The sequence below is a fragment of the Bombina bombina genome, chromosome 4 (assembly GCF_027579735.1).
Source record: "Bombina bombina isolate aBomBom1 chromosome 4, aBomBom1.pri, whole genome shotgun sequence".
NCBI lineage: Eukaryota > Metazoa > Chordata > Amphibia > Anura > Bombinatoridae > Bombina > Bombina bombina.
This window is the reverse complement of record NC_069502.1, coordinates 232,675,427-232,695,410: the sequence shown is the minus strand read 5'-3', so window position 1 is coordinate 232,695,410 and position 19,984 is coordinate 232,675,427. Positions and strand designations below refer to the sequence as shown.

Here is a 19,984-nt window from a genome sequence, read left to right as displayed (position 1 = left end):
AAATTATTCGTTTTGTATGATTATTAAATTACAAATTGTATTGTGCACTTTTGTAATGTCTGCATCTCCTCTTCAAATGAAAATGCAGTATGGGCCCATTAGCAAGACACCTTGTTTTCAGGGTGGCAAGGATTCCTACAGACTCTAACCAATCCAGAGAGCTTTAGAGAATCGGCCCCTTAGACAAGCATTTTACAGCTCATATTAAAACACTTCTATGTTCACATACAGTTAAGTGGTGAGACCTCATTAAAGGGATATTAAACACTAATAATACGTTTTATAAGCATAGTATTGAGGTTTTTCCCTGCCTCCTTCATAGGGTTGACCAGTGTCCAATATTCCACCAGACAGTCCAGTATTTTAGAAGGCTCTCCAGTAAAAACTACAAAAGTACTAGACACTTAAAGGGACAGTCTACACCAGAATTGTTATTGTTTAAAAAGATAGATAATCCCCTTACTACCCATTCCCCAGTTTTGCTTAACCAACACAGTTATATTAGTATACTTTTTACCTCTGTGATTACCTTGTATCTAAGCCTCTGCAGGCTACCCCCTTATTTCAGTTCTTTTGACAGACTTGCATTTTAGCCAATCAGTGCTGACTCCTAGGTAACTCCACGGGCGTGAGCACAATGTTAGCTATATGGCACACATGAACTAACGTCCTCTAGTAGTAAAAATTGTCAAAATGCATTCAGATAAGAGGCGGCCTTCGCAGTGGTGCAAGGAGAACGCCATGGTCATTTCCGGTATCGTAGTTTACACTTGGTGGAGGGTAAGGTTATATATTTCACTTATTTTAAGTTTGTAATATGGTCTGAGAACGGGGCTAATTACCCTGAAACGTTACTATACTGTTATGTATTAAATATACTATTTTGCAAGACCCGGCGAGTGCGTCCTTTTCTACTTTATATGCTGCTTTTTGATGCACCCCGGGCACATTATCTATACTTGGGACAGTGAGTTCAGAGCTCTGGGAATCTTTTGTATACTTATATTTGGCTCTAGCACCCTCAAACTATTGCTTGCCTCCTACCAAGTCATTCCACTGTATTTTGGATTTATTGCACCTGGTTTATTGCACTTGGGATTTTTTTCAGCATGGCTGACACGGCATCTGATCATGACATTGACAATGATCCTAAGCAGGACATACCTGGGGCTACTATATTCAATTTTACCCAGGAAGATGCAGATCGCATTAGATTTGCTGCACTACCAGCAAGAGATATCAAGGAACAACCTGTGCATTTATACTCTAAACTACTCAAATTGAAAAAGAGATGCACTGATCTGGCACTGCATGGCAGTTTTCTTTCTGAATATCATCGGAAGATGTATATACCTAGAGGATTCAGGATGAAGAGTGTGCCAACTATTGGCCGGAACAACGCTGCCTTCTGTGTGAAGTGGTGCAGTATATTGAAAAAAATGTTCTTTAGATCTCATCCTCCTTGTTATTGAGGAGGTAGCGGAGCAGGAGGTTCAGAAATTTGAAGAACAGCACAAACCCATTTTGGAAGCTGATACTGAGCACAATTGGCTTACTAAACTGGAGCAACAGGTTTCACAATATCAGCTAGAATTGACCACCTTTAAGAACAGGAAATGGGATATGGTTACTGCTGACTATAAGGAGAAGCGTGTTTATCGCTGGTTATTAAGTCCAGAGGAGAGGAGGGTTCTTACTGACTCTCGCCCACGCAGACCACGATATCGCAAACCTAGAAATCTTACTACGGTCGATTCTTCTCGGAACAGCTCTGAATCTGATGGGGCCACCATACCACACATTGAGCCTGGACCTAGCTCCCAAGGTGTCGCTACCCGGTCAAAAAACTCCAGGGGCACAGGCCACACAGCCGGAGGGGGGGGGGGCATAAGAGGAAGACCCCCCAGACCAGACAGAAAAATCTATTCTACTTACAATTGTTAGGTACGGGATGGGGTCAAGTGTGGCCCCGTCGTACGCTAACCTTTATATGGCCGAATTCGAGCAGTACCAGACTGATTTGTTTTTCCATCCCAATATCAGGATGTTTCGTCGTTATATAGATGACCGCTTCCTGATCTGGGATGGCTCTGTACAGGATCTACAACTGTGGTTTCAACTTTTGAATGAGACTCGCCCCACTCTGCAATTCAAAATGCAGTACAGTGAAGTATCTGTGGATTTTTTGGATCTACGTATTTACAAAGATCAACACCAACTATCCACTACTCTGTTTCGTAAACCCACAGACAGGAATTCTCTGCTACAGGCCACCAGTTGTCATCCTCCAGCCTTAAAAAAGGCCTTGCCTATTTCACAATTTAAAAGAGTTGTTAAGAACAACAGTGATTCGGCCCAAACAAAAAAACAGCTACTTGAAATGAAAACAAGATTCCTACAGCATGGATACACGGAACAACATCTGAATAGTCATCTGAAACAATTTTGGGACCTGTCACAAGATGAAGCTCTAAAAGGCTACTACCAACAAATCCAATACTGATAGGATGACATACTTGACCACCTTTACAGTAGACAAACAGGGTCTACCAGCGGTCTTGAAGAAAGACTGGAACATTGTACAGTCTGACCACACTCTCCCCTTCACCAATATGGGACCACCTAGAGTGAGCTTTAGAAAATCAAGATCTATTCGGGACACTCTGGTTAAGGTGGATCCCCTTGGATGTTATAAGAAACAGACATGGCTTAACACACCGAAGTGGGGTTGCTACAAATGTCTGGGATGTACTACCTGTAATGGTTTAAGTTCTACAAACATTTTTGTACATCCTCATACCAACAAAAAGTTTACTATTAAACACCGGGTGACCTGTACCACTGAATACATAATATACCTCATCCACTGTTCATGTGGGTTGTATTATGTGGGCAACACTATTGACGACCTACGGACCCGTATGGCCAACCACCGCACTGCCATCAGATCAGCGATTGATAAAAAACAATCTGATCAACCAGTTGCGAGGCACTTTGCATAGGCGGGCCATACGGTGTAAAATCTTAGGTATGTCATTATAGACCATGTCCCAAGATTAAACAGAGGAGGAGACAGGGCCAAACTTCTTTTATAAAAAAAGTCCAGGTGGATTTACACACTTAACACCCTAACATCCAAAGGGTTAAACGTAAATCTAGATTGGCACTGTTTCCTCTAGTTTGTAAAAAGACCTGCTAAATATCTGTTAAATATCTGGTTTAGGTATAATATCTGCCATATATTTTATAAGTGGGCAAAAGAACGATAAGACCATATGTATCCTAAAAAAGTTCAATCTTTATTATTCCGCGGCAAGCAGTTTTGGGGTAGGAGAAGCGGATGCTCTCACAGTTGTTTCCCCAGGCGAGTAAGTCCAGGGAGTGACAATCACCGTCAATGCACACGGAAAGGTGTACCGAATAGAGACGTAAGCTGGAACGGATGTCATACATGGGAAGTCGGTAACTATTTGTTCTCTGTGTATGAATGGACAGACTCTGATATACACATTGTTTACTGGCGTTTTTCAGTTTGGTCAATTGGATTTTCTGTTTATCCTATTGCTCTATGTTTTATGATTTTGAAATTTCCTCTAAGGATTTACATTTGATCCATTGACTGTGCTACTCCATACTACACGATAGAGCCCAGTCTTTAGTAACATACAATCTTATGGTTATATATATATTCCATTAATCTAGATATTTTACCACCTTGTAAGTTTTAACTATGGAACTTACCACAGTTGACACAGATGCTGAATTCTATTCTTTGTTGCAACCGGATGATACAGACTTAGACAATCTTGATTTAGAAGATTTGTTTGGACAGGACGACATTGAAACTAAACTCAGTGATTTATTTGACCGCATGGAAGTTTTAAGAATGAAAGAACAAAGAATCAAACTTGATAAATGGATCTTAAGTAAATATTGTGCATTGGAAATGGTTCCGAGAGGCATGCGCATACAAAAGTATCCATCATTTGAAACAGATGACAAAGAATTTATTGCTGAATGGAACAGTGTCTTAACAGAATGTGGACTAAGACTGATGATGTTGATGATAAAGTACAAAGAGAAACAACTGACTTTATTAAGAGAACAAATATTGAAATTACAATGTGATATGAATGCCTATAAAAACTGTATAGAATATGCACCTATGGATACCATACTACGGCCTAGATTTGGAGTTCGGCGGTAGCCGTCAAAACCAGCGTTAGAGGCTCCTAACGCTGGTTTTGGCCGCCCGCTGGTATTTGGAGTCAGTGATTAAAGGGTCTAACGCTCACTTTTCAGCCGCGACTTTTCCATACCGCAGATCCCCCTACGCCATTTGCGTATCCTATCTTTTCAATGGGATCTTTCTAACGCCGGTATTTAGAGTCGTTTCTGAAGTGAGCGTTAGAGCTCTAACGACAAAATTCCAGCCGCCTGAAAATAGCAGGAGTTAAGAGCTTTCTGGCTAACGCCGGTTCATAAAGCTCTTAACTACTGTACCCTAAAGTACACTAACACCCATAAACTACCTATGTACCCCTAAACCGAGCTCCCCCCACATCGCCGCCACTCGATTAAAATTTTTAACCCCTAATCTGCCGACCGCCACCTACGTTATACTTATGTACCCCTAATCTGCTGCCCCTAACCCCGCCGACCCCGGTATTACATTTATTAACCCCTAACCTGCCCCCCACAACGTCGCCGCCAGCTACTTAAAATAATTAACCCCTAATCTTCCGACCGCAAAGCGCCGCCACCTACGTTATCCCTATGTACCCCTAATCTGCTACCCCTAACACCGCCGACCCCTATATTATATTTATTAACCCCTAATCTGCCCCCCTCAACGTCGCCGACACCTGCCTACACTTATTAACCCCTAATCTGCCGAGCGGACCTGAGCGCTACTATAATAAAGTTATTAACCCCTAACCCGCCTCACTAACCCTATCGGAACAGCCAATAGAATGCGAGCTCAATCTGATTGGCTGATTGGATCAGCCAATCGGATTGAACTTGATTCTGATTGGCTGATTCCATCAGCCAATCAGAAAATTCCTACCTTAATTCCGATTGGCTGATAGAATCCTATCAGCCAATCGGAATTCGAGGGACGCCATCTTGGATGACGTCCCTTAAAGGAACCGTCATTAGTCGGGAGACAACGGAAGAAGAGGATGGATCCGCGTCGCCTGCTTCAAGATGGACCCGCTCCGCACCGGATGGAAGAAGATCGAAGATGCCGCTTGGAGAAGATGTTTGCCGGTCCGGATGTCCTCTTCTTGCCGGATAGGAGGAAGACTTTGGAGCCTCTTCTGGACCTCTTCAGCACCGGATGATGGATCGCCAACCCCCGCTTGGGTTGGATGAAGATGTTGGAGCCAGGACGGATCGGTGAACCTGGTATGGTGAAGACAAGGTAGGAAGATCTTCAGGGGCTTAGTGTTAGGTTTATTTAAGGGGGGTTTGGGTTAGATTAGGGGTATGTGGGTGGTGGGTTGTAATGTTGGGGGGGGTATTGTATTTATTCTTTTACAGGCAAAAGAGCTGAAATTCTTGGGGCATGCCCCGCAAAGGGCCCTGTTCAGGGCTGGTAAGGTAAAAGAGCTTGTAACTTTTTTAATTTAGAATAGGGTAGGGAATTTTTTATTTTGGGGGGCTTTGTTATTTTATTAGGGGGCTTAGAGTAGGTGTAATTAGTTTAAAATTGTTGTAATATTTTTCTTATGTTTGTAAATATTTTATTATTTTTTGTAACTTAGTTATTTTTTATTTTTTGTACTTTAGCAAGTTTATTTAATTGTATTTATTTGTAGCAATTGTGTTTAATTAATTTATTGATAGTGTAGTGTTAGGTTAATTGTAGGTAATTGTAGGTAGTTTATTTAATTATTTTATTGATAGGGTAGTGTTAGGTTTAATTATATCTTAGGTTAGGATTTATTTTACAGGTAAATTTGTTATTATTTTAACTAGGTAGCTATTAAATAGTTCTTAACTATTTAATAGCTATTGTACCTAGTTAAAATAAATACCAAGTTGCCTGTAAAATAAATATTAATCCTAAAATAGCTATAATATAATTATAATTTATATTGTAGCTATATTAGGATTTATTTTACAGGTAAGTATTTAGCTTTAAATAGGAATCATTTATTTAATAAGAGTTAATTAATTTCGTTAGATGTAAATTATATTTAAGTTATGGGGGTGTTAGTGTTAGGGTTAGACTTAGCGTTAGGGGTTAATACATTTATTAGAATAGCGGTGAGCTCCGCTCGGAAGATTAGGGGTTAATAATTGAAGGTAGGTGTCGGCGATGTTAGGGAGGGCAGATTAGGGGTTAATACTATTTATGATAGGGTTAGTGAGGCGGGTTAGGGGTTAATAACTTTATTATAGTAGCGCTCAGGTCCGCTCGGCAGATTAGGGGTTAATAAGTGTAGGCAGGTGTCGGCGACGTTGTGGGGGGCAGATTAGGGTTTAATAAATATAATATAGGGGTCGGCGATGTTAGGGCAGCAGATTAGGGGTACATAGGGATAACGTAGGTTGCGGCGGTTTACGGAGCGGCAGATTAGGGGTTAAAAAAAATATGCAGGTGTCAGCGATAGCGGGGGCGGCAGATTAGGGGTTAATAAGTGTAAGGTTAGGGGTGTTTAGACTCGGGGTACATGTTAGAGTGTTAGGTGCAGACGTAGGAAGTGTTTCCCCATAGGAAACAATGGGGCTGCGTTAGGAGCTGAACGCTGCTTTTTTGCAGGTGTTAGGTTTTTTTTCAGCTCAAACAGTCCCATTGTTTCCTATGGGGGAATCGTGCACAAGCACGTTTTTGAGGCTGGCCGCGTCCGTAAGCACCGCTGGTATCGAGAGTTGCATTTGCGGTAAAAATGCTCTACGCTCCTTTTTTGGAGCCTAACGCAGCATTTGTTTGAACTCTCGATACCAGAGTTAATTTTATGGTGCGGCCAGAAAAAAGCCCGCGGAGGGTTAACAGCCCTTTTACCGCCAAACTCCAAATCTAGGCCTACATGAGGTAGTTGAAGGAGCTAAAAAAGAAATCAGTCATATAAAACACACTAAGTATTTGAGAGATACTAATGATTACTCCAATAACCAAGTGTATATTTGGCGTAGAAAATACAGGAGGAATAGAGGCAACACTCAGAATAGTAAACCAGGCTATACAAATAAAGGCAAACAAAATAAGTCAGAAAAAATAAGAATAAACAACAACAAAATAAGAATCAATCAAAAAATAATAAGAATAAGAACAAAAAAGTTACATTTAGTGACACTGATTTCAACACAACAGATGAGGAAAGTGCACACTCGGGATTAGATAATGATCAGTCAGGAGATGAAGCGGTAAATAGACAAACAACATTAAACAGCAATGACAGAACAGATACTGAACCAGACACATTATTACTAAAAGAGGGAGCTAAGACTATGGCCCTGGGTGCACGCCCTAAGCACATGCCCATAGCCTCTACTTCTAGCGATATGAGAGCTGATGAGAAACAGTTTTTTCACGAGGCCACACTACAACTAAAGGGAGGCGGTCCACCCAGAAAAGATCAGATAGAAAGAAGCCTTACACAGAAGGGGCACAAACAGAGCAGGTACTTATTGAGAGACCCAAAAAAGGGGACATAATTGTAAATGAACAAGTAGGGGACCATACAGTTATCAACATATCGAGGTACCCCTTAACTGACACTGAGATTAAAGTACTTAGCTATGGTTTAAGTTATTGTCCCTCTAATAACTTCAATATGTTCAGAACCATTCTAGATTTAAATAAATTTGTAAGAAACCTCACGTTAAGGAAACATTTTAAAAATAATGATAATACAATTCAGCCACAAGCTGATTGTGGTAATGAACAGGAAGATAGAATGAGTTTTGATGATATTAGGACTATGACAGTACTTGAGACTCTAGAACAAGAAAATCCTAGACAGGAAACAGACGAGAGTTGTAATAGTCATACAGGCTATAAATGTAAATCTGAATTTTACTCATTACAAACTAGGGGGAAATCCCTTGAACTCTTTTACAAAAGAGTAGTAGAAGATTTAACTAAATTAAAAGACGAGCATGTATCCACTAAGCCTAATCTCTCATTTAAAGAAAGAGAAGCTCTAACACATTTACAGAATAATGATGAACTTGTAATTAAGAGATCTGATAAGGGAGGTAGTGTGGTTGTGTGTGACAAAGATTGGTATATAGCAGAAGCTAAACGCCAAATCTTAGATACTAATACTTATACACATTTGAACAGAAACCCTAGCCATATCTTTAAAAATAAACTCTCCCATATCCTAGATATAGGTTTAGAGAATGGTTTTATCGATAAAAGTACTTTTGATTATTTATTAGTTGAACACCCCCGTACCCCCATCTTTTATCATCTTCCTAAAATACACAAGGGCTTGGAAGATATAAAAGGGCGCCGTATAGTGTCAGGAAATGGTTCCCTTTTGGAACCATTAGGGGAATGGCTTGATGATATCTTACAACCTATAGTACGCAATCTCCCTAGTTATATCAGGGACACTACCGAAATGATTAACACTATAAAGAATTGTAAATGGATGAAAGAATATAGCTGGCTAACAGTGGACGTTGTTTCGCTTTATTCAACTATCCCACACCATCTTGGATTGATAGCGGTTAAATACTTTCTTGTTGCTAATACTCAATTCTCTAGTGAAATGATAGAGTATATTTTAGAGGTCACTCAGTTCCTATTAGAACATAATTTTTTTATGTTCGAAGGAGAGTACTACCTCCAGAAACTAGGTACAGCTATGGGGGCGCGTTTTGCCCCCTCATATGCCAACCTGTTTCTAGGTTGGTTTGAGAGAATTGCGGTTTATGGAGATGGTAATCTATATTCAAAACACATTCGTCTGTTTAGGAGATTCATTGATGATCTGGTCTTTATATGGGATAGAAGTGCATCAGATGCTGAACAATTTGTAGACCATCTCAATAGATCTGACTGTGGTATCTCCTTCACACACGAATGGAATAGGGACAGAGTGAACTTCTTGGATATAACCCTAATAGGGAATACAGAGTCATGTGAAGTTGAAACTTCTTTGTATCGAAAATCTATATCTGGGAACACAATTTTGCATGCCACAAGTAATCAACCGAGGCATGTATTTGGTGGTATTGCAAAAGGACAACTTATGAGAGTAAAAAGAAACTGTTCTAGTGAAAATACTTGCAATAAGGAAAACATACAACTTAAAAATAGACTCTTAGCTAGAGGGTATCAGAAAAATGTCATTACTAAAGCAGAAAAAGAAGTGTCCTGTATGGATAGGGATTTTTTATTAAGAAAGAAAACTATCAGAGAGAGAGATATAAGACCCACTTTTATCACCCAATACTCCAACCAATATCATGATATTTGTAAAATTATCAAGAAATACCTTCCTCTTCTAATGTATGGGGACGATGTGCTGAAAGATGTAATGGATAAGGGATGTAGATTTGTATACTCTAAAGGCCCTAGTCTACAAAGCATTCTTTCCCCAAGTATGTTAAAAAAAACCTCATCTGCGAGCTCTTGGCTCAGCCATAAAGGGACATACAAATGTGGGAACAAAAGATGTAAGGCCTGTGATTATATTAAAGTCACGGATAGCTTCATGTCTCACTCTACAGGAGAAATTTTTGAAACTAGATTGTGCATTAATTGCACATCTAGATTTGTAATATATTTAATAGAATGCTCCATTTGCAAGGGTCAATACATTGGAATGACTACTAGGGACGTACGTACCCGCATTAGAGAGCATTTATCATATATTACAAACAAAATAAGATGCTCAGCACTCTCCAAACATTTCATAGATGTTCATTCCCAGAATGTGAATTCCTTTTCCTGGTCAGCTATAGAACAAGTAAGAAATGCTAAAAGAGGAGGGAATAAATTTTGCACCCTCTGTAAACAGGAGGTATATTGGATCCATAAATTACAGACCCAAATACCTAAGGGTTATAATTCTGATATGGATATTATGAATTATTGGGAATAGTATATATTTATGTTACATATCCCTGTTCCATCCAAATATTTTATCATCTTCAACATTAAGTTGCGTTAATACAAACATAGAATTTTATCATGTAGAAATATTTATACTTAGTTATATACATTTGCATAATTGCGTTGTCATAGTATATACATAACTACATAATAACAGAAGGTTCTACTGTGAATATATTATGAATTACTACATATGTCCATACAAACAACTGTGCTACGATAGTAACTGTTTAATGTTCAGCAATATGTATATATTTAATATTGACATATATGAGTGCAGGTTTTCAAGTATAGAATATAATCATATTATTATATTCAAATTGTATACTGTAGAATAGTTTGGAGAAGTACTTTGAAACTCTGTTTATATGTAGTATTCACTGTGGTTCCACTAATTAGATAAACTGTGTAATCATGGGTGTGTTTTATTTTTAACCAATAATGAGCAAGCACAGTTCCTTTTTAAGGTGTGTTTCACACAGGTGCTTTATGATCTATGAATAAGGCTCTCTGCCGAAACGCGTAAGATCGCTTTCAGAGCCCATTATTCACTATGAGGTGGTGTGCTGTCATTGTTTTTAACAGCCGTTTGTGAAATAATAAAGATTGAACTTTTTTAGGATACATATGGTCTTATCGTTCTTTTGCACATATATACCTATATGGATTGAGGAATCCATTCAGCTTTCCAAGACCGTATCCTGACTGAGGTATCAAGGTGTAACCTAACGCCAAGTGGAGTAGGAGGAGTCGACCGACGCTTCCCAGCGCGAGTCTCGAAGGACCAGGATCTATCCGCGGCAAGCAGTTTTGGGGTAGGAGAAGCGGATGCTCTCACAGTTGTTTAAGTCCCCGGAGTGACGATCACTGTCAATGCACACGGAAAGGTGTACCGAATAGACGTAAGCTGGAACGGATGCCATACATGGGAAGTCGGTAACTATTTGTTCTCTGTGTATGAATGGAAAGACTCTGATATACACATTGTTTACTGGCGTTTTTCAGTTTGGTCAATTGGATTTTCTGTTTATCCTATTGCTCTATGTTTTATGATTTTATAAGTGGCCAATACTTGTAATGATCTTTAATAATGTATGTACTGCCATAACGTGTTATTTTCTTACAGGATTCTGCTAGGTGTCTGCTTGAATGTATCTCTATATGTTTATTAATACATGTATTATGTGTCTCCATAGGAAGCGTCACCCGGTTCCCAGGGCAACCTTTGGCACTGACAGTGCAGATGGGCGTGCCTGCTAGCTCCGGAGTGAACGCTGTCACTGAATAGGGAACGCTACTACCGGTTGCCATGACTACCCCCAGACCTGTGCAGTGGTGCAGGGAGAACGCCATGGTCATTTCCGGTTTCGTAGTTTACACTTGGTGGAGGGTAAGGCTATATATTTCACTTCTTTTAAGTTTGTAATATGGTCTGAGGATGGGGTTAATTACCCCGAAACGTTACTATACTGTATTAAATATACTATTTTGCAAGACCCGGCGAGTGGGTCCTTTTCTACTTTATATATATATATATATATATATATAAAACAATTTTATAGCAAAAAACATATATTATAGCAAATAACATGAACTCTTAACGGCTGCTGAAAAAAGACTGCTATCTGCATAAAGCATCTTAAAGTTGCTTCTATTTTTGTATGTATGTGTTTTTCTATTAGGGTATTAAGTGTTTTGAGTATTTTAATAAAAGCGCTCCATCTTCTGACGAGAAAAAAAATGTGAAAACTGCAGTGCGAAAATCTTTACAGAATTATGCTGCTATTAGATAGACAATTTCATGTGCGCCCCTGGAACTCACATGTTCAGTCCATTTTTTGCAAAAACAACAATTACGCTTTGTATTTTGTACTTACAAGTACAAATTTCTATATTTTTCTTGCACATCCAATGTACTTAAATGACAAATTACACTGTGTATGTTTAATAAGCTTTATTCCTGTGTAATTTACATAGAAATTTATGTTCAGCAATATGTATATATTTAGTATTGACATATATGAGTGCAGGTTTTCAAGTATAGAATATAATCATATCATTATATTCAAATTGTATACTGTAGAATAGTTTGCAGAAGTACTTTGAAACTCTGTTTATATGTAGTATTCACTGTGGTTCCACTAATTAGATAAACTGTGTAATCATGGGTGTGTTTTATTTTTAACCAATAATGAGCAAGCACAGTTCCTTTTTAAGGTGTGTTTCACACAGGTGCTTTATGATCTATGAATAAGGCTCTCTGCCGAAACGCGTAAGATCGCTTTCAGAGCCCATTATTCACTATGAGGTGGTGTGCTGTCATTGTTTTTAACAGCCGTTTGTGAAATAATAAAGATTGAACTTTTTTAGGATACATATGGTCTTATCGTTCTTTTGCACATATATACCTATATGGATTGAGGAGTCCATTCAGCTTTCCAAGACCGTATCCTGACTGAGGTATCAAGGTGTAACCTAATGCCAAGTGGAGTAGGAAGAGTCGACCGACGCTTCCCAGCACGAGTCTCGAAGGACCAGGATCTATCCGCGGCAAGCAGTTTTGGGGTAGGAGAAGCGGATGCTCTCACAGTTGTTTAAGTCCCCGGAGTGACGATCACTGTCAATGCACACGGAAAGGTGTACCGAATAGAGACGTAAGCTGGAACGGATGCCATAAATGGGAAGTCGGTAACTATTTGTTCTCTGTGTATGAATGGACAGACTCTGATATACACATTGTTTACTGGCGTTTTTCAGTTTGGTCAATTGGATTTTCTGTTTATCCTATTGCTCTATGTTTTATGATTTTATAAGTGGCCAATACTTGTAATGATCTTTAATAATGTATGTACTGCCATAACGTGTTATTTTCTTACAGGATTCTGCTAGGTGTCTGCTTGAATGTATCTCTATATGTTTATTAATACATGTATTATGTGTCTCCATAGGAAGCGTCACCCGGTTCCCAGGGCAACCTTTGGCACTGACAGTGCAGATGGGCGTGCCTGCTAGCTCCGGAGTGAACGCTGTCACTGAATAGGGAACGCTACTACCGGTTGCCATGACTACCCCCGGACCTGTGCAGTGGTGCAGGGAGAACGCCATGGTCATTTCCGGTTTCGTAGTTTACACTTGGTGGAGGGTAAGGCTATATATTTCACTTCTTTTAAGTTTGTAATATGGTCTGAGGATGGGGTTAATTACCCCGAAACGTTACTATACTGTATTAAATATACTATTTTGCAAGACCCGGCGAGTGCGTCCTTTTCTACTTTATATATATATATATATATATATATATATATATATATAAAACAATTTTATAGCAAAAAACATATATTATAGCAAATAACATGAACTCTTAACTGCTGCTGAAAAAAGACTGCTATCTGCATAAAGCATCTTAAAGTTGCTTCTATTTTTGTATGTATGTGTTTTTCTATTAGGGTATTAAGTGTTTTGAGTATTTTAATAAAAGCGCTCCATCTTCTGACGAGAAAAAAAATGTGAAAACTGCAGTGCGAAAATCTTTACAGAATTATGCTGCTATTAGATAGACAATTTCATGTGCGCCCCTGGAACTCACATGTTCAGTCCATTTTTTGCAAAAACAACAATTACGCTTTGTATTTTGTACTTACAAGTACAAATTTCTATATTTTTCTTGCACATCCAATGTACTTAAATGACAAATTACACTGTGCATGTTTAATAAGCTTTATTCCTGTGTAATTTACATAGAAATTTTACATTTTCGATAAAAATACGAATTGTGGTGCAGAATTTTGTTATGATTTTTGATGGTGGAATCCTTGCCACCCTGAAAACAAGGTGTCTCGCTAATGGGCCCATACAGCATTTTCATTTGAAGAGGAGATGCAGACATTACAAAAGTGCACAATAAAATTTGAAATTTAATAATCATACACAACGAATAATTGAACCATTTACACAAAAATATGCAGGAAAAAATTGTATTGTTAAGGTGCTTAACGATACAATTTTTTCCTGCATATTTTTGTGTAAATGGTTAAATTATTTGTTTTGTATGATTATTAAATTACAAATTTTATTGTGCACTTTTGTAATGTCTGCATCTCCTCTTGAAATGAAAATGCATTATGGCCCCATTAGCAAGACACCTTGTTTTCAGGGTGGCAAGGATTCCTATAGACTCTAACCAGCCCAGAGAGCTTTAGAGAATCGGCCCCTTAGACAAGCATTTTACCGCTCATATTAAACACTTCTATGTTCACATACAGTTAAGTGTGGAGACCTCATTAAAGGGATATTAAACACTAATTATCCATTTTATAAGCATAGTATTGAGGTTTTTTCCCTGCCTCCTTCTTAGAGTTGACCAGTGTCCAATATTCCACCAGACAGTCCAGTATTTTAGAAGGCTCTCCAGTAAAAACTACAAAAGTACTAGACACTTAAAGGGACAGTCTACACCAGAATTGTTATTGTTTAAAAGATAGATAATCCCCTTATTACCCATTCCCCAGTTTTGCTTAACCAACACAGTTATATTAGTATAATTTTTACCTCTGTGATTACCTTGTATCTAAGCCTCTGCAGGCTGCCCCCTTATTTCAGTTCTTTTGACAGACTTGCATTTTAGCCAATCAGTGCTGACTCCTAGGTTACTCCACGGGCGTGAGCACAATGTTCGCTATATGGCACACATGAACTAACGTCCTCTAGTAGTAAAAATTGTCAAAATGCATTCAGATAAGAGGCGGCCTTCAAGGGCTAAGAAATTTGCATGTGAGCCTCCTAGGTTTAGCTTTCAACTAAGAATATCAAAAGAACAAAGCAAAACTGATTATAGAAGTAAATTGGAAAGTTGTTTAAAATTGCATGCCCTTTCTGAATCATGGAAGTTTAATTTTGACTAGACTGTCCCTTTAAATGTCCTTTATTTTTTTTAAGTCCCCTGTAAGTAGCTACATTTTAAAGGCCTCCTATGCCCATATATATTACAAATATGGCCATGAAAAAAGCAACACTGCACACATACTGCTCCAATTCTTACTAGCAGCCAAGCACAGTAAGCTTTGGATAAAGTTTCACAGGAATGTCGATCTCCCCTGGTGGGGGGGCATTATACAAGTACCGCACATGATTAAATAGTTCTGAGTGAATAAATGGATTTGCCATACCCTTTGGAAATGTATGAGTTCATAAAGCCATGAGGCAGGTTCTGTCCGGAGTTTTTAGACATCATTCTGCACTTTATTACTTCATTACCTTAAGAATTAATATATATTACACAATATGTTTCCTTTCTATTTGCATTGGATTAATTTGAAATGTATATGGGATTTTGGAATTGACATGTGTTCCTGATATGTATTGCGCCTATATGAGCTTGCTGACAATATTGTTAGAAAACGTGGACATTAATATGGAGTATCATAGTTGTGAGGTCCGGCACTGATGTTGGATAAGAAGGTGTGTCTCACAATGGGACAATGGGTGCTCTAGTTCAGGGTCCTTCAAACCACGGGTCGGGACCCATTACTGGGTCGCAACACCATGTTTACTGGGTCACGGCTTGTGTGTGTGTAGTATGAAAATGTGTGGGGGGTTTGTGTCTGTTGCATGAGAGTGTATGTGGTGTGTCTGTTGCATGACAGTGTGTGTGGTGTGTCTGTTGCATGAGAGTGTGTGTGATGTGTCTGTTGCATGACAGTGTGTGTGGTGTGTCTGTTGCATGAGAGTGTGTGTGGTGTGTCTGTTGCATGAGTGTGTGTGTGTGGTGTGTCTGTTGCATGAGAGTGTATGTGGTGTGTCTGTTGCATGACAGTGTGTGTGGTGTGTCTGTTGCATGAGAGTGTGTGTGGTGTGTCTGTTGCATGACAGTGTGTGTGGTGTGTCTGTTGCATGAGAGTGTGTGTGGTGTGTCTGTTGCATGAGTGTGTGTGTGTGGTGTGTCTGTTGCATGAGTGTGTGTGTGGTGTGTTTCTGGCATGAGAGTGTGTGTGGTGTGTCTGTGGCATGAGATTGTGTCTGCTGTGTCTGTGGCATGAGAGTGTGTGTGGTGTGTCTGTGGCTGTGTGGTGTGTCTGTGGCATGAGTGTGTCTGTGGCATGAGAGTGTGTCTGTGGCATGAGAGTAAAGTACACACACATTTCGTCACTTTCCAAAAATTGCAGCTATCTTGTTATATATATGTTACTAATATTTTCAAACAAAGTATAAAAATAGGGTCGTGAAGATATGTGGTATCATGACACTTGGTCTTGGGGAAAAGAAGTTTGAAGAACCCTGCTCTAGTTCATCCCAAATTTGTTCAATGGGGTTGAGGTCAGGGCTGTGTGCAGGCCACTCGTGTTCCTCCACACCAAACTCATCAATACATCTTCCACGTCTTCATGGATTTCCCTTTGTACACAGAGGAACAGAAAAGCTAGAACAGGAAAAGACCTTCCCAAAAGTGTTGCCACAAAGTTCAAAGCACTTAAAGGGACATTAAACACTAAATAAATGTTAGATAGAATGATGCATTCAAAGAAAAAAATTGTCTTAGAATAATATGTAGGTGTTTATTTTAAAGTTTCATTAGTTGTTTAAATATTGACAAAATAAGTGTAAAGTTTTAATGTCTATAAAACAATGCCATGTTGTAACTTAGGTTGCCTTCTCTGCTGTTACCAATTAGTGACAGTTAAAAATAGGTCACTAGACTGTGCAACCAATGGCTGTGAGTAATATAACAGTGTTCTGCACTTCCATTTCTAACAGGAACTGAAAAGCTCACAATTTCAGAATAGAATTACAGGAAAAGGGGACAAAATAAATAATAAAAGTATATTGCAGTTTTATATATATATATATATATATATACACACACACTATCTATCATTTTATACTACCATCTCAAAGTATTTAATGTCCCTTTAACTGTATAAAACGTCTTTGTATCCTGTAACATTAATATGACCCTTCACTGGAACTAAGGAGCCCAGCCCAAACGCTGAAAAACAGCCCCAGACCAGTATACCTTCATTAAACTTTTTAGTAGGCATTATCCATTCCATAAAGTAGCATTCTCCTGGCATCCATCACACCTAGATTCTTCCTTCAGACCAATGACAGTGCCACATTTAAGGTAACGTAAGAAAGGTCTTCAGTATTATCCATTGTATCTACTGAAAGCTATGCAGCTGTCTGTGAGTACTGGTGAGCACCAGGGCTGTGAATTTTGTAGGGTTATAGGATGTGTACCCAGTCCGGTTTGAGGGTGCAGTCCATTTCTGTGATTTATACATATATACATTTCTGGCTCCTAAAATTTAGAGACTGGCTCCTAGATTTTGAACAAATTTGTCAAGCCCTGTGCTAAAGCATTTTTTTAAATGCAGTCCTACGTGGACAGGAATATATTTTTAAGCATCACATTATTGCAGAGCAGTTAATCCAGTCCACAACACAGCTAGTAAATGACAGCTATACAGCCGTGTCAGGACCAGCAGCACATTACTACTCTAAAGCTTACTCTATTTATCAAATGCCAGGTGAACAAAGTTTGTAGTATTCGTTCACTGCAGTTATCATTGCACAACTCATCACGTGAGAGCAGGGCTTGTCAATCATCCTGGTTGTTTTTGACACCCTTGGGATGTCATAGAGGTTAAGAAGTAGAGATATTCAAATACTTTATTGGTGACATTTGTAGAAAATTAAACTTTTTCTAAAGGAATGTCCTGTATATAAAGTAGTTTAATTAGAAAATGTTCTAATGCGTTACAGCATTTTACTATTGCTCTTTCATGCCCCCAAAATATTAATGAGTTCAGGCTACAAGTTTGAATGTGATTATGTCAGCAGATCACATTAAGTGACTCACATGCCTTACCTTAAGGATTCAATATAAATAAATGAGTTTGCATATTTAGTAAGCTGAAAACACATCAGTCAGTGCCAGTAAACCATTATAAAGCTTCTCCATGGGATTGTTTTTCTTCTCAGCAACAAATAGCTGTTTTGGGCCAAACACTATTTTCACTTAGTATTGCTACTGACTGTCATGATAATTCTGCCACCATAACTAAATGAACAATTTAATAACAAGGGGGTTATTTGTATATACTCATTTTGCATTTTACTCTATCATAAGAAAATCTAGTGCCATATTTTAAGAGTATGTTGTTACCTTTGAATGAATAATTGTGTTTTAAACAAGCAGGAGGGTGCAGGGAGCAGATCTGACTGCTCATCCAAGTGTGGCGAAGAAGATGTTTCCTAATCATACTTTGTCGGAGGAGGAGGATCCCAACAGCTGCCAACAGAGCCTTTGCCTGGAAGTATTGACAAGAAACCCTCTGCTGCCACTTTCACAACACAGACTAATGTAGATAAGAGTCCATTTCTCTCTGTAGCAACCATGGATACCAGAGGGAGAGTAAAAGTATTGTTACATGAGAGATAAACAACGCAGAGTGACTGGGTAGCAGCAACTGAACAATCAATGCCAATGAGATGAGTTTTTTATGTTCAGCGTGGTTCTGTCTCTACCTATGGGCTTCTGTTACCTTATAGTAACCCCAGCTCCACTACTCTCTTATAGGGGGTGTGGCAAAAGGAAGATTCAGTTATATACAGCTATGGGTAAGTATTACAGAGCCCAACAGAATGTTTTTCATTAAAATCTGACATAAATCTCACTATTTAATATGACAGTTGTGGCATAACCCCTATAGCACACACAAACACAAATGCACAATCACATATATTTCTTTCTCTCCCTATCTGCTTACAAAAACGAGTACATTTATAAAATGACACATATACTATATATATATATATATATATATATATATAATTTATATGTGTGTGTGTGTATAATCCAAAATATGACATAATATGCAGGATAGAGGAATACTAGTAAGGGACTACATACAAATATGGATTGCTGCAATATAAAAAATAAGATACATATGCTTACATTTTAATACCTCTACAGTTCAATGGAGAGACAATAATTTGCAAGCCCATAGATGTGCATTGCATGTGTTATTGTTTGTTTTGTTATTTTTTAACACAATTTACATTAGCAATTGAATGTGTACTGAACAATAGAACACACACGCACTCATTGACATATCCCATGTGGAGTTTTGACAGCAGCAGGTCAAGCACCCAGCTCACCTTGCATAAGCAGCACACAGCCCTGCTTCCTCCTCCTATTATTCAGACCGTCGTCCATGAGCAGCCTGCTGCTTCCATCTTCATATCTCCTCCGGTTTCCCAGCTCCATTCCCTACAAAAGTCCATAGTGTGCAGGGGATGCTGAGCCAAGGAAAAGAGCTCAGCTCATCCCTGTCCTCCTGTCTCATCCCCAGAACTCGCCGCTTCAAGGTTTCAATGCAGAATTTCTACTCTTTCATTCTCATACCGGCTAATTCTGGTTTGCAGAGGGAAAAAAAAAAGCAAAACAGAATAAATGGTTTATTGCAAACACCTCACAAGCACACTCTTGTGGCAGAATGTAGTGCCAGCCAGCTGGGAACAGGCTTGTCCTGATACTTAAACAATATGATGTGTGGTGGTGCCCAGCGGCCCCTTAGCCCGGGCAAAGGTTGCCCTACCAAGCAGGCAAATGCTGACTGCAGCAAGGATGTCTCTGACTGTCTCACATGAATGGCTGAAGCCTGAACAATAAATAAATCATTGGTAGTGCTGCAAACCCCGTACGTTAATGTTTACTTTAAATATCTATATATCTATATATTATTATTATTTTTTCAGGTGAAACTGAGTGAACAATCTATCTTAACTATAACACATTAAAATACAAAATACAATGAGGTAAAAAATAAATATATGCATATGAAAATGCTATTTTTTTAACAAGAGAAAAGTTAAATAAAAAATATAAACTGCAATTATCAAGAAAAT

The 19,984-nt window shown here is 38.7% G+C and overlaps 1 protein-coding gene across 1 annotated transcript in view; it reads right to left on the bottom strand.

Moving 5' to 3' along the window:
• Positions 1-19,466, bottom strand: part of SLC16A14 (solute carrier family 16 member 14) — a 200,666-nt gene extending 181,200 nt beyond the window's left edge. The window contains exon 1 of the mRNA XM_053711459.1: positions 19,235-19,466. The gene's annotated coding sequence lies outside the window, so the exon portion shown is untranslated. The remainder of the gene's footprint in view (positions 1-19,234) is intronic.
• Positions 19,467-19,984: the final 518 nt, after the last annotated feature.